The following is a 13,487-nucleotide window of genomic DNA, read 5'->3' on the forward strand; positions in this document are numbered from 1 at the left end:
AGGATGAAAGAAGTTGTTAGCGTCCAGAAAGTTCATAATATGAGTAGATTACATGATCCATGATATTGCAGGGAAAACTTGTCAATGAAATGGGGCGGTAATTTAGAGGAGAATTTTTGTTGCGCGATTTGTAGACTGGCATAACTTACCCCATCTTCCACTCGCCTGGCATGGTGCCTGTGGAAAGCGACTGTGAAAATAATAAACAGAGAAACTCTGCAGAAATGCGTTTCGTGTTTTTTAGTTGGTTAGAGTTAATGCCATCGATGCCAGATGATGAAGACAACTTAATATTTTCTGTCGCAGATCAAAGCCCACGTACTGTGAATGTGATGGATGACATGTTGCAATGTATATTTGTGGTTGGCGGAGGAGGAAGTGTCTTCATTTCACTAATGAAGACTGAAGGAAACGCGTTGTTGAGCATATTAGCGCAGGGTAAATCTGTCACCGATTCACCCAGCTCGTTAGCAAGAGCATTGATAGGCGCTTCTTTGGGGTTTATCACCTGCCAGAATTTCCTTTGATTAGTAAGTAAAATGTTTGGCAGGTCATAGTGAAAAAAGGTTCGCTTGGCATCGCGAATTCCAATTAGGTACGCAGTTTCCGAAGCGTAATATTTCTCCTACGCAACTGAGCTTGTCTTAACCTTAGCGTGGCGATAGAGTTTTTTTTTTAATTTTCTAGTCGTTTTAAGGATCTCGTAAACCATGGTTTTTGTTGATTGGATGGGAATGTTATCCTGGGCATAAATTGGTTCTTTAGTTCACATCGGTTGGTTTTAAACAACAGCCAGTTATCGTAAATCGAATGGTTATGCAATTCATCTGCAAAGGTAGAAAATAATGCGTTTAATTCAGTATTTATAGCCTCGTCGTTGCCTTTTTCATATAAATAAATTGTCTTCTAGTGCATGTCGTGTGGTGGGAGAGCGAAAGTGAAAGCACCACGAATAACGTTGTGATCCCTTATCTCACGGAGACATGTAAGGGATGTTAAGCTTTCAGGATGACTGGTTAGTACAAGATCCGAAATATTGGCAGAGGTCCCCGACACACGGGTTGGCTCCAGTATTCGCGGTGTTAAATTGTAATTTAAACACACTTCTATAAAGTCGCTCGCCTCAGTTTTACTTGTAAGTAAAGCAGCGCCATTGTCCCAGTCAATGCCGGGAAAATTAAAGTCCCCAAAAAGGAGAATAATAGCATTGGGGTGCTTTGAAGTAATTTCGTTTAATATCTCGTTTAAGAGATGAGAAAAGTCCTGTTGATGGTGAGGGGGCATGCAAGAAACACCCAACAGTACGGTTTGTGGGGAACATTGACATTTTAACCACAGTGTAACAAGATGGCTGTCAACGTTAACTCGTGTGCACAGCAATTGTTGGTTCACGGTAATTAGAACACCTCCGCCACGTGCGTCTCTCAGATCGCATCGATAAACGTCGAAGTTGGGAAGATCGGCCAGGACTTCTGCGTCACTGATTTCTTTTGTAAGCCACGTTTCTGTTAGCATCAGTAAGTTATCGGCGGATGATGACATAAGGTTTGATACGTGTTCACGCTTTGCTAGAAAGCGGAAGACGACGAAGTGTGGCGACGGGTCGGGTGGGCTCTACATCTGCTCCGCACAGAAGCTACATTTTCGGCGAAATCACCTCCGCATCCAGATTCTACGTAATCATCGTGTGCCTGAAGTCAGCCAGAGCACGTCAACACCAAACTTGAGGGTGTAAGTGCTATATTTTGCATTTTACGGCCACATCAAGTTTCGAAGCGGGGCCGCCCCGCTAAACCTACTTCGCTGGTGGCGAGGCCTAGCAAAGGCTTCGGCCGCCGCACCGCTGCAGATGGCGAACGCGCTGCTCAATGCCGACGCCGACAAAGCCCACCAATCATCTACCGGGGCCCCGGAGGACGAGGACATGAAAATTCGCGAATCCCAAGGACTTCTTCGGGCTGCTGAGGAGAACGAAGAAGACAGTGAGCCTTGGATCAATGTTAGCAGTCGTGCCCGTCGCCGTCGGCTGCAGACACGCTCGACCACGCGCCAACTTTCCCGAACGCCACCGAAGCCCGTTCTACGCCACAGCCGACCGGTGATGCGCAAGCCCCGACAACCCCCCCCTTCCTGCCGATGATTACAAGTTGGCGGTTCGTCCACGGAACGGCCTGCAGCTCAACAAGGTGAGCCCAGGGAAGTTAGTAGACGCCATTACAAATGAGGCAAAGCTACAAATCGGCTCCACCGGATTCAAAATACGCATCGACGAAGACCAAAACATCCTTGTTTTGAGCACTGCCTCAGAAGCTACGGCCTCAGCACTAAGCAAGATGCAAAAAATCACAATTGATGCAACAACATATGATATTGCATCATACGGAATTTCCCCCGATAACTCTTGCAAAGGGGTAATATACAACATCGATCACGACACCTCGCCCGAAATGTTACTTAAACGCATTGAATCTCCCGGATACGAGGCGCTAACATGTAGAAGACTGGGAAACACAACCACCATGGTGATCACATTCTTGGGAAAAACAGTACCATATTATATCGAATTTTCCGGCCTTCTTCTGCGGTGCTACCTCTACAAGAGAACCGTGCCGCATTGCCGAACCTGCAACGAGACAGGCCACAGAGAGGACGCTCATCTTATACGTACACCAACCCCAGGGGAAACATGCTTCACAAAGTTATTGAGGACGTCTGCCCGCGGCCCCCCGCCACACCCAAGTGCAGAGAGTGCGGCACTTCGCTAGCAACGGAGCAGCACGAGTGGCACCCTCGGTGCTCTCTGTGCGGCGGGAATCACCCGACAGCAGCGAAAACCTGCCCCAACAGGTTCCTGCCGCCCGTCAACCGCCGGAAACCGCAGCAAACCCTGAGAGCAGGCTCCTCGTCTTCGAGGCCACGTGGCGAGCACTCAGCATCCCGCAAGTCGCGGTCCCCGAAACAACGCGGAGCTGTCCAGGGGAGGAGCAGTTCCAGGCCGCGTTCGGGTTCCGGTTCCAGGCGAAGGACCTCATCGCGACGACGGACGCCATCCCATGGCACGACCTCGAGCCGTGGTCGTTCCGCAAGCGGCAGGAGGGGAAGCAAGGGAGCAGCGCAGGTCACGCAGCAGGTGAGCTGGGCACAGGTTGTTTCTCCCAAAGCTCGTCCCCCCACTGTTGACACAGAACTGGCACAGGCACATGCCCAGATTAGGCGTCTTACTGAAGAAAACGCAAAACTCAAATCAGAAATCACTAGCGTACACGCAGAATTCGTAGCACTTAAAGATGAATTGCTTGGAAGAAATAGCACTACCCCTACACAAAACACTTCAACCCCACCCCCGGAGAAGCGGAAACGGGAAGAGCAGCCAGCTCACACGGTCACTTCAAATCCGCCACCGCAACGAGCAACCGCGCAGCCCACTGCACCGCAGGGAGTCATACCCGTCCAATATGCCACTCTCCAGAAGGTAGAAGAGGTAGTAGCAAAAGCTATTCAGAGCCTTCAGACATCCCTACAAGCTACTATGCAGCACCAACTCACAGCTATACAACAGTCAGCGGCACAACAACAACAATTCGCAACTCAACAACAACACTCTAGCACTCAGTTGGCGGAACGCATCATGAGACTAGAGGAACGCATACTAGCACTGGAAGCTCGTCAAAGCCGGCGCCCCAAGAAAACAGCTCATCAGACCCTACCAGAATTGCCAGATTCTCTGGGCTCCCCAGAACCCCATCTTGTGCACGCATCACCACCCCTTGATAACCAAGATGGCTCCGCCCCAACATATATGAGTAAGCGCGGGGGCTCCCCAGGCGAAACCACGGTGTGGCAGTGGAATTGCCGGGGCTACAAGAACAAGTATGGATCACTGATACAATACATCGCTACATCAACAAGACCACCTGAAATCATCGCACTGCAAGAAACGAACACACACGTCCGCCTAACCGGATACGTCACTTATGGCACCGATACAGGGAGCAGCGTTCACACCCTGGTCAGTAAAAAGCTAGTGGCCGTTCAACACCATCTCCAGCAATCCGAACCGCTTGCCATTCTGCTCGAAATTAACCCACAGGCAACAAAGAAAAAGGGTCCCATGTTTGTTCTAAACGTCTACTGTCGGCCGAAAAGCGCGCCATCGGTCCTCAAACTGGTTTTGTCGCAAACCACGCACGCAGCAGGCAACCATCCGCTTCTAATTGTGGGCGACTTTAATGCAGCCCACCCCCTCTGGGGTTATACGTACACCAACCCCAGGGGAAACATGCTTCACAAAGTTATTGAGGACATGGATCTCACGCTCGTCAACGATCCAAGGAATAGCACGAGGCTCGGCACAAGTGTTCAAAGAGACACGAACCCCGACTTAACCCTCACCAGAAGTATCCCCCAATCTTGCTGGACCAATCTGGAGGAATACCTAGGCAGCGACCACGCGCTGCTAGCCACCACTCTCCATGGTCTCGAATACAAAGCCAGGATAGGCACGCTCGCCTCACGGATTGGACCAAGCTGCGGGAGATAAGAGAAGAAAGAGCTGCGAACGAACAGAGCCAACAGCTTCAGTCAATTAAGGAGTGGATCACTCAGCTTCACCAGGATGTGAAGGCGGACACCAAAATGCTTGAAACATCCACCACCACTCCAAGCATCGACGCTCGCTTGCTCCACATCTGGGAAGCCCGGCGTAGCCTGCTGAAGCGTTGGAAAAGGCAAAGATTAAATCGCAAGCTGAAGAGGCGAATAGCACTACTCACACAAGAGGCTGCGGAATACGCTACCACGCTATGCCGAGAGAATTGACTATCCCTCTGCGACAGCTTGAGAGGAAGACTGAGTACTTCCAAGACGTGGAAGTTATTGAGATATTTAATCAACCCGGGCAGCAGGAAAACGGAATCCCACCACAATATGGCCCGAGTAATTCACCAATTTCCTGGAAACGAGGCGGACCTCCTTTTGACTCTCAAAGCCCAGTACTTCCCCACACAGACATCGGAGCCTCTGCCACCCTACACAGGCACCCCTAACGAGCTCCTAGATGAGGACATTCATCTACATGAGGTAACAGCGGCGATAATGGGCTTGAGACGCCACACAGCCCCGGGAATCGACCAAATTACCAATAAGGCACTTGTAAATCTTGACAGCCCCTCGCTAGTAGAGCTTACCGCTCATCTTAACGAAGTATGGAGGAAAGGAAACCTTCCCGAGGACTGGAAAATAGCCGAGGTTCGTCTGATACCGAAGCCAGGCAAGCCACCAGCCATTGAGAACCTACGACCGATCTCCCTCACTTCGTGTGTAGGAAAGCTCCTAGAGCACATCGTTCTCAACCGGCTACAGCCATTCCTGGAGGATTCGGGGAAACTTCCAACAACGATGATAGGATTCCATCCACACCTCTCAACTCAAGACATCCTACTTCAGCTGAAAGAGGAGGTGATTGTACCAGCGACAGGCAACTCCCCCACGGCTATCCTCGCCTTAGATCTTAAAGGGGCGTTCGATAACGTCAAGCACACAGCAATCTTACAGAGGCTAAACGCGCTGGGCTGTGGGGCCAGGAAGTACTCCTATATCAGAGATTTCCTCTCAGATAGAAAAGCCATCCTAAAGGTCGGGGACAAAGCCACAAACCCCTTCCTACTGGGTGGGCGTGGCACACCACAGGGCGCAGTGTTATCCTCTCTCCTTTTCAATACCGCCCTAATAGGCCTACCGCCGCTCCTCAATAACATCCCAGGGATCCGGCATGGCCTATATGCCGACGAAATTACCATCTGGTCGTCCACAGGGTCCATCGGGGAAATGGAGAACCGCTTGCAGGAAGCTGCAGACGTGGTGAGCGACTATGCTAAGTCATGCGGGCTCAGCTGCGCCCCCAAAAAGTCGGAGCTACTCCTGGTCTCACCGCGAAATAAGCACACATCCGACTCGCCCACTATCAACATACAACTGGAGGGACACACCATCGTTCCGTCTCAGAGCGTAAAGATATTGGGAATGGTTTTCCAGTTGGATTGCACCAATACAATATTAATTCAAAAGCTTAAGAATACAACAGCCCAAGTTACGCACATGATCCGGCGAATAACAACCAAGACAGGAGGCATGGGGGAGGCGGACACGCTTCGGCTTGTCCAAGCCTTCGTCGTGTCTCGAATAACTTGCGCTATTCCATACGCACTACTCAACGAGACGGAACTGAAGAAAATCAACAAAATGATCAAAAAGGAATATAAGCAGGCGATGGGCCTGCCAACCAGTACTTCCACAGAACGCCTACTACGACTAGGTGTGCACAACACGGCCGAGGAGCTGATCGAGGCACATTTATCCAGTCAACGAACAAGGCTGGCTGTTACGGAAGCAGGGAGGTCCATTCTCTTACGCCTGGGGCTCTCTGCCCCTCTGAGCCATCCGCCGCCTCAGATTGTGAGCTTACCCCATGCCATCCGGAGAAACATCACCGTACGTCCTCTACCTCGCAATATGCACCCAGTGCACCACGCAGAGCGAAGGGAGGCCCGCGCCCTGGCCATACACAAGCGATACAGGACTTTACCCTCTACAGCCTACACGGACGCGGATTCTTACTCCAGACACGCAGCCACAACAGCCACCGTAGTCGTCAACACAGAACATCGGAGCAGCATTTCACTCACACGAAACAATCCCCTCCAAGCCGAGGAAGCGGCCATAGCCCTCGCGCTCTCCCAAACAGAGGTTGAAGTCATAGTGACCGACTCCCAACAGGCGCGCCGCAACTTTGCTAGCGGCAGAATTCATACCACTACGCTCCAGATCATCAATCAAAAGCCGCCAACGAGATCAGTCATGATCATCTGGGCGCCAGCTCATCAAGGCATTCCTGGCAACGAGGTCGCCAACCACGTGGCTCGAGATCTGACCCACCGAGCCTACGCCGAGGAATCTGAACCCGAGCGCATGCACCCTCTAGTCTCTTACCAAGACATCACACAACACTACAAGCTCACCCGCAGAACATATGCACCCCCACACAAGTCACTACCTAGAAAGCAGGAGCGATGCCTCCGAGCTCTACAGGTTAATACGTTCCCCCACCCAACCAGAAATCACCTCATAGACCCTACAAAATTCTCTCCGCAATGCCGCTTCTGCGCAGAGCCCGGGTCCCTCAGGCACATAGTAGGGGGTTGCAGAGCGGCTCCATTAAATCCTCCGAACCCTTACCCCACTAACGAGCTTTGGGAGAGAGCCTTGGCCAGCTCCGACCTCGAGGATCAGCACCTGCTGATTGCGAGGGCCCAGGACGCGGCCCGAGCTCAAGGCATCCTGGAATGAGGACGCCTCTCCAAAGCTTCATTCACCGAATAAAAATGTTTATTCTCTCTCTCTTGCTAGAAAGCTGTGTATGTTGGTGAAAATTGCTGAAAAATGCAGATTACTACGCGGGATGGCAGTGGAAGCGCGTGGAACCATTATGAACCGTGAACGTACTAAGGCGGCGGCTTCATATGGCACCGTCGCGCGGGCCACACCTTGAAAGCGATCTGCGATGCCCACAGAGTGCCGACTGGTCATAGCTTCGCGCGCTAGCTGTGTTCTCGCCGTTTCGTTGGCGTTGAAGCGAGAGGCAGCGCAAAGGGAAATTCGCTCGCTGCTGCGGGCACGATCTCCAGAGTGGTTATCGCGCTAAGTAAGCACTAAAATGCTTACGCATTTAAAAGTAGGACTTACCTACACCGCCTAAACTCTGCAAATGTGGGCTGGGCCGAGCAGAGTGCGCGCCCAGGCACAGCCAGGTACCCAAAGCCAAATACCTAGAAGAATCCCCGGCGTGTGCCACGGCGTTTTGGTGAAAGAGTACCTGAAACCGTGGCTGTGAACGCAATTTGTTCCCTCAATTGTGCACGATGAGTGGCCCAACTTCCTTGCCCGCCGGCGTATTCTACTGCACGTGCCTAAATCTGAATACCCAGTCACCCAAGTTATCTTTTCGTGTGCATAGCTAGTGGCACTTACACAGTATAGTCCAAGTTGTGACGTTGGAGGCCGAAAGAGCATCGAGTGACAGCTGCATTGGGAAAGTCCGTAAAAGAAGGATAAAGGCTCAGAAAGAAAAAAAAAAAATCCAGTGGCTACAATGGCCTCCCGTTAGGAGGTCCTGGCAGTAGCTCCTCAGGATTAAATAAAGTTTGTTGTCTGTCTGTCTCTCTGTCTGTCCCGACCCAACCTCTACCCTCAAACAGAAACTTAACAACACACAATAACAACACACTTTATCAACGGATCAACACTATATACAATATATACAGCCCTGCAGTGGAGGTCTGCAGGGTGTGTACAAGAGGGTTTTCGCGTATATCCTCCATTTACACGCAGCCTTCGGGGCCGGGCTTCGAACCCGTCCCACTGCAGCACAGTCGCGTAACCCCCAAGCCACTGCGCTACCCCGAAAGGTGTAAGTGTAGGGTTTGAGCTACCTTATATGATTTACGTTGGTGTGATGGCCGAAGCGGGAAGCAAGGCAGAGTAATGCGATCAATAAATAAGCTCGACGGTGCGGTGCATTGGTAAATAAAGAAAATGTATTTGCAGATACCATTCGTATCTGGCAATAAGTGTTAATCGAGGCTCTCGGCGACGTTTGTGATGGTGGTATATAATTTTTAAAGAAAACGCAACATGAACGAGCGATATCTTCGCATGAAGTCATGCAGACCGAATAGTTTTCATGCGCTAATAGAAGGACAATGATGCAATGTCCATGCAATCATTCACGAAATCTAGCGTGGTTAAATAGGTTGTAAAGGTATAACGATGAATGGTACTTGGAATGACCAGAGTTTTATTCTAGATGGAAAACATGGGCGTGTCCATTTCCCTTCCGTATATAAACCCATGTTTTGACAGCCAGACGGGAATTTCACAATATTTACAACTTCACTGTGCAGCAAGAGTGAGGAGAAGGAGGAGTTGAGTGTCTTATAAAAATGCTTGAATTCGCAGTGCTCCCCTGCACTGGACCACGTGTATTATCGTGTGGTTCTGGAAGTGTGTTGGCTACCTCGAGGTGAAATGCACCATTAGATCTGAGGGAGGAGAAATTCCGACACACATGCATCCTGCCAGATATTCCAGATTTAGAAAACCAGAGGAAAGCTCGTAAACCTATCAAATAGCAACTTTATTAATAAAGCTAAGGTTGTTCCCAGCAAAGAAGCACCTGCACTGACAAAAGCTGTAAGCTGCAGTAAACGCTAGACTTAAGAAAGTGCGTGCTCTGACGTTATACATGAGTAATAAACACGATTGGACTACACAGATGAAGGCAGTGCTGCCTCATCTCAAAATATCGTTGTTACCTTTTGCTCTCCTATTCACCGCATAAACGCTATATATTAAGACATAGTCTCAATGTGAGAAGACGGACTCAAGCGCTAGGGTTCCATCTCGGCTCCTGCTCTCTTGAATGATTTCGGCAAGGTTTTCGCCTCTAATCTCCATCATGTTGTTACCAACCCACGTCTAAAGGGAAGAGGATCACATCGATATTGGACTTTTTTCGGTGGGTGGCCTCTTTTCCATTTTATTAACGTTTTTGTGCTCGGACCACGCCGCCGCCTTTCTGGCCCTAACGACAAGCCAAGCCCGGCGTAGCGCCAATTGCCGCCATCAAGTGCAGCTGAACCAACAAGTCTGAGATCTCAGTGACTATGCAGATGACGGTTGAAGGGGAGGATCTTCCTCCTGAAGAATTTTCAGCAGAATTTGGATGGAAGTCGGCAGTTTCGAAGCGTATGTCCGCCAAGGCGGACTCTGCCAAGCGCCCTAGCGGCGGCATATGGGGTAATAAGCCTAACGCCGGCGCCTCATTCAGCACTCAGCAAAATGGAAATAAGCTCAAGAGCAAAATCATCAGGGCATCACGGATGCCTCCCATGCCCAAGGAACATGCCAAAATTATCATACGACCCCGCGGAGGGCTGAATATTGCCAAGACAGGACCGACCGTGATCGGTAAGGCGATCGTGGAAGCGGCGGGTCTTACCCCTACGCAGATAAGCTCGGACATCATTTGTCCTAACACACAGCAAAACATTCTGGTGGCCAGCACGCCCAACCGAGACAACGCTTCAAAATACACAAGAATCAGTGCAATTCATGTGGCTGGAAGAATGTTTGAAGTCAGTGCATACGAGGCCGCCCCCCACACCACTTGTAAAGGGGTGATCAGACACATCGACCTCAACGACAGTCCATCGGACCTGGAACGTAACATCGTCAACGAAAGAAACCCACTGGCCTTGGCGGTCAAGAGAATTAAGAACACAGGCACAATCATCATTGCTTTCGACGGACTCAAGGTTCCGAACTTCGTACGCTATGGCCCAGTCCTTGTGAAATGCTTTCTTTATCGCAAACAAGTCGATATTTGCTACGCGTGCGGCAAACTCGGCCATCGTGCCGACGTTTGCCCCACTCCCGAAGAGTCCACCTGCAGAGGATGTGGGGCAGTCAACCCGGACGATCAACACCAGTGCACGCCAAAGTGCGGGTTGTGCGGGGGCCCACACCCTACGGCGGACAAAACGTGCAAGGAGAGATTCCAGATCCCGTACGTCGTCAGAAGGAGACGATGGGAGAGTGCGACGGTGGAAGCTTCGACAAATGGGGCTTCGTCAACACCACATAGCAGCGACAGCAAGAAACACTTCGAGCAACCTCCGCCGCAAGAGCCTAGGGGGCGCTCCCGATCCAGGGGACGCTCTCGCTCCAGAGGGAGCCCCCGGAGTCGCTCTCGATCCAGATGCCGCTCTTGTTCCAGAACCATGACCAGATCACGCTCCAGGGGTCGGTCCGGATCCCGGCGACGAGGCAGTCAAGTCCGGTTCAAGTCCTGCTCGAGGTCCTGTTCCAGGGATCGCCGACCCGAGTGCTACCCTACCTGGGCCGACCGAGTTCGAGGAACGCCGGAAAAGGTAACGCGGGGCTCACCGCCAGAGCATGATAGAGGTAACAACAGAATAGCACAACTTGAGCGCGAAAACGAGATGATGAAGAACACAATAGCTCGACTGATGACAGAAATTGCTGAGATTAAGAAGGGCGGTCAACCCGTCATGGCTGACAAGCAGCCAGCCACTCCCCAGCTAATGGAAATCCCCATGGTTGAGAAGAGCGATACGGATAAGCAACCGGCCGCTCCCCAGCCAATGGAAGTCCCCATGGTTGAGAAGATCGATACAGAGAGGCACGCTAAAAAGAGGGCAATCGCTAACGAGCAAGAAAGAGCTCCAGGCAGGGCCAAATCGGAGATTCGCGAGTTGCTCTCCGCTCTCAGTGACAGCATTGCGCAGATAAATGAAAAGTTCTCGCTCTTCCAAAACAACATGGCTTCCATGGAGGAGCGCACTAATAAGCGGATCAGCAAAATTGAATCCTTCTTAGAAAACGTTGCAGCTCCTGTGCTGGTACCTAAAGCTCCTACACCCCCAGCAACAGCATCGACTATTAACAGCTCGGGGGCGATCGGCTCTCCGATGCTTAGCACAGCAACTCAAGAGCAATACGATGGCCACTCAAACTAGCTCATTCAAGATGTGGCAATGGAATTGCAGGGGTTTCCTTCCCAAGAGGGCTCCCCTGCAACAATATATTCGCTCGCATGCAGAGAAGCCAAATGTTATCATTTTACAAGAAACATTAACATATAACGTCACGCTGTCTGGCTACAGGCCCGTAGCAAAGCACGAAGGACGGGGGATCGCCGTACTGGTTAGCAACAAGCTGACCCACATCACTCACGACCTTAAGATGACCGCAACTAAAGTTGAATACATGATGATAGAGATCATCCCTAGCCCAACGAACCGCCAAGATATATTCATCCTGAATGTCTACAGTAGTCCCAAAGCTCAAAGACAGCGCTTCAAAGCCCTAATCACCAAGGCCACGCAACTAGCGCGCGACTCCCCTTTGATCATAGGTGGTGACTTCAACGCGCCGTACCACACCTGGGGCTACCCATATAACACTAAAAAGGGGGAGGACCTCTGGCGTGAGGCTCTAAACCTAAACTTGATGCTAGTCACGGACCCAGCCTTCCCCACCAGATGCGGAACATCGTCGAGCCGTGACACGACACCGGATCTCACCTTTGTCAGGAGCATTGCAGCGGTCAAGTGGACGAACCTCGGGATAGACTTTGGTAGCGACCATTATATCTTGGCCACGCACCTCCAAGTCGACCAGAAGAGACAGCGCATGTTCCATTACACAGACTGGGACAAATTTCGCAAAATTAGGGAAGAGCGAATGGAGAGTGACGACAAGCCTAGCCTCGAACAATGGGTTGCACAGGTTAGACACGACATCAAAGCTACCACCAAAGAGGTTTGTACAGACCTCCCGGTGGAAAAGATGGACAGCCGTCTCGCTCACCTATTGGAGGCCAAGCAATCCCTCCTCTCCAGGTGGAAAGGACAACGGCTCAACCACAGGCTCAGAAAAAGGATATCGGAAATCAACAGAACTATAGAGGAACACTGCAGAGCCCTCTGTAAACAGCAATGGGATGAGGTGTGCAACTCGATCGACAGGCAGATGCGCAACGGTGGCACCTGGAACCTCCTAAAGCATCTCCTCGACGAGACGAACACTAAAACCAACCAACGCAACACACTGGCGCGCACCCTACACACAGCCAAGCGAGAATATTCGAGCAAGGAAATTTTATCGAAACTCGTACAGAAGTACCTATCAGTCGCATCGTGCCCTACACCACCTTCCCCTGACTACGAAGGCTCCGAGAACCCTGAGCTCGACGCAGAATTCGGGATTGAGGAGATCAGGCAGGCGCTCCACGCCCTCAACGGCAGATCGGCTGCGGGTCCGGACAAGATCACAAACAAAGCTCTACGGAATCTGGACGAGACGTCCATCGAATACCTAACGGACATCATTAACCAAGCATGGAGCAGTGGTAAAGTCCCGGAAATGTGGAAATCTGCCAACACCATTCTCATCCCCAAGCCAGGCAAGCCGCCCAGCCTCGATAACCTCCACCCAATTTCGCTGACATCGTGCGTGGGGAAAGTTGCTGAGCACGCAATCCTAAACAGGCTTTCACGCTACCTGGAGGACCACGACATTTACCCACACAACATGATCGGCTTCAGGGTCGGACTCTCGACGCAGGACGCGATGAAGCTCATCAAGCATCACATTATTGACTGTAATACGCGGGACACGAGAGCCATACTAGGTCTAGATCTGGAAAAGGCATTTGATAACATTCTTCACTCGTGCGTTTTAAACACAATCTCAAGCCTAAACCTGGGGAAGCACTTTCATTCCTACACGAGATCTTTCCTGTCAGACAGAGAAGCCACCCTTAAGATCGGGGACCTGACTTCAGACATGATCAAGCTGGGGTCTAAGGAGACGCCACAAGGGTCAGTCATATCCCCAACCCTCTTTAA

Source organism: Dermacentor andersoni, chromosome 2 (genome assembly GCF_023375885.2).
Source record: "Dermacentor andersoni chromosome 2, qqDerAnde1_hic_scaffold, whole genome shotgun sequence".
In the NCBI taxonomy this organism is placed as follows: Eukaryota; Metazoa; Arthropoda; class Arachnida; order Ixodida; family Ixodidae; genus Dermacentor; species Dermacentor andersoni.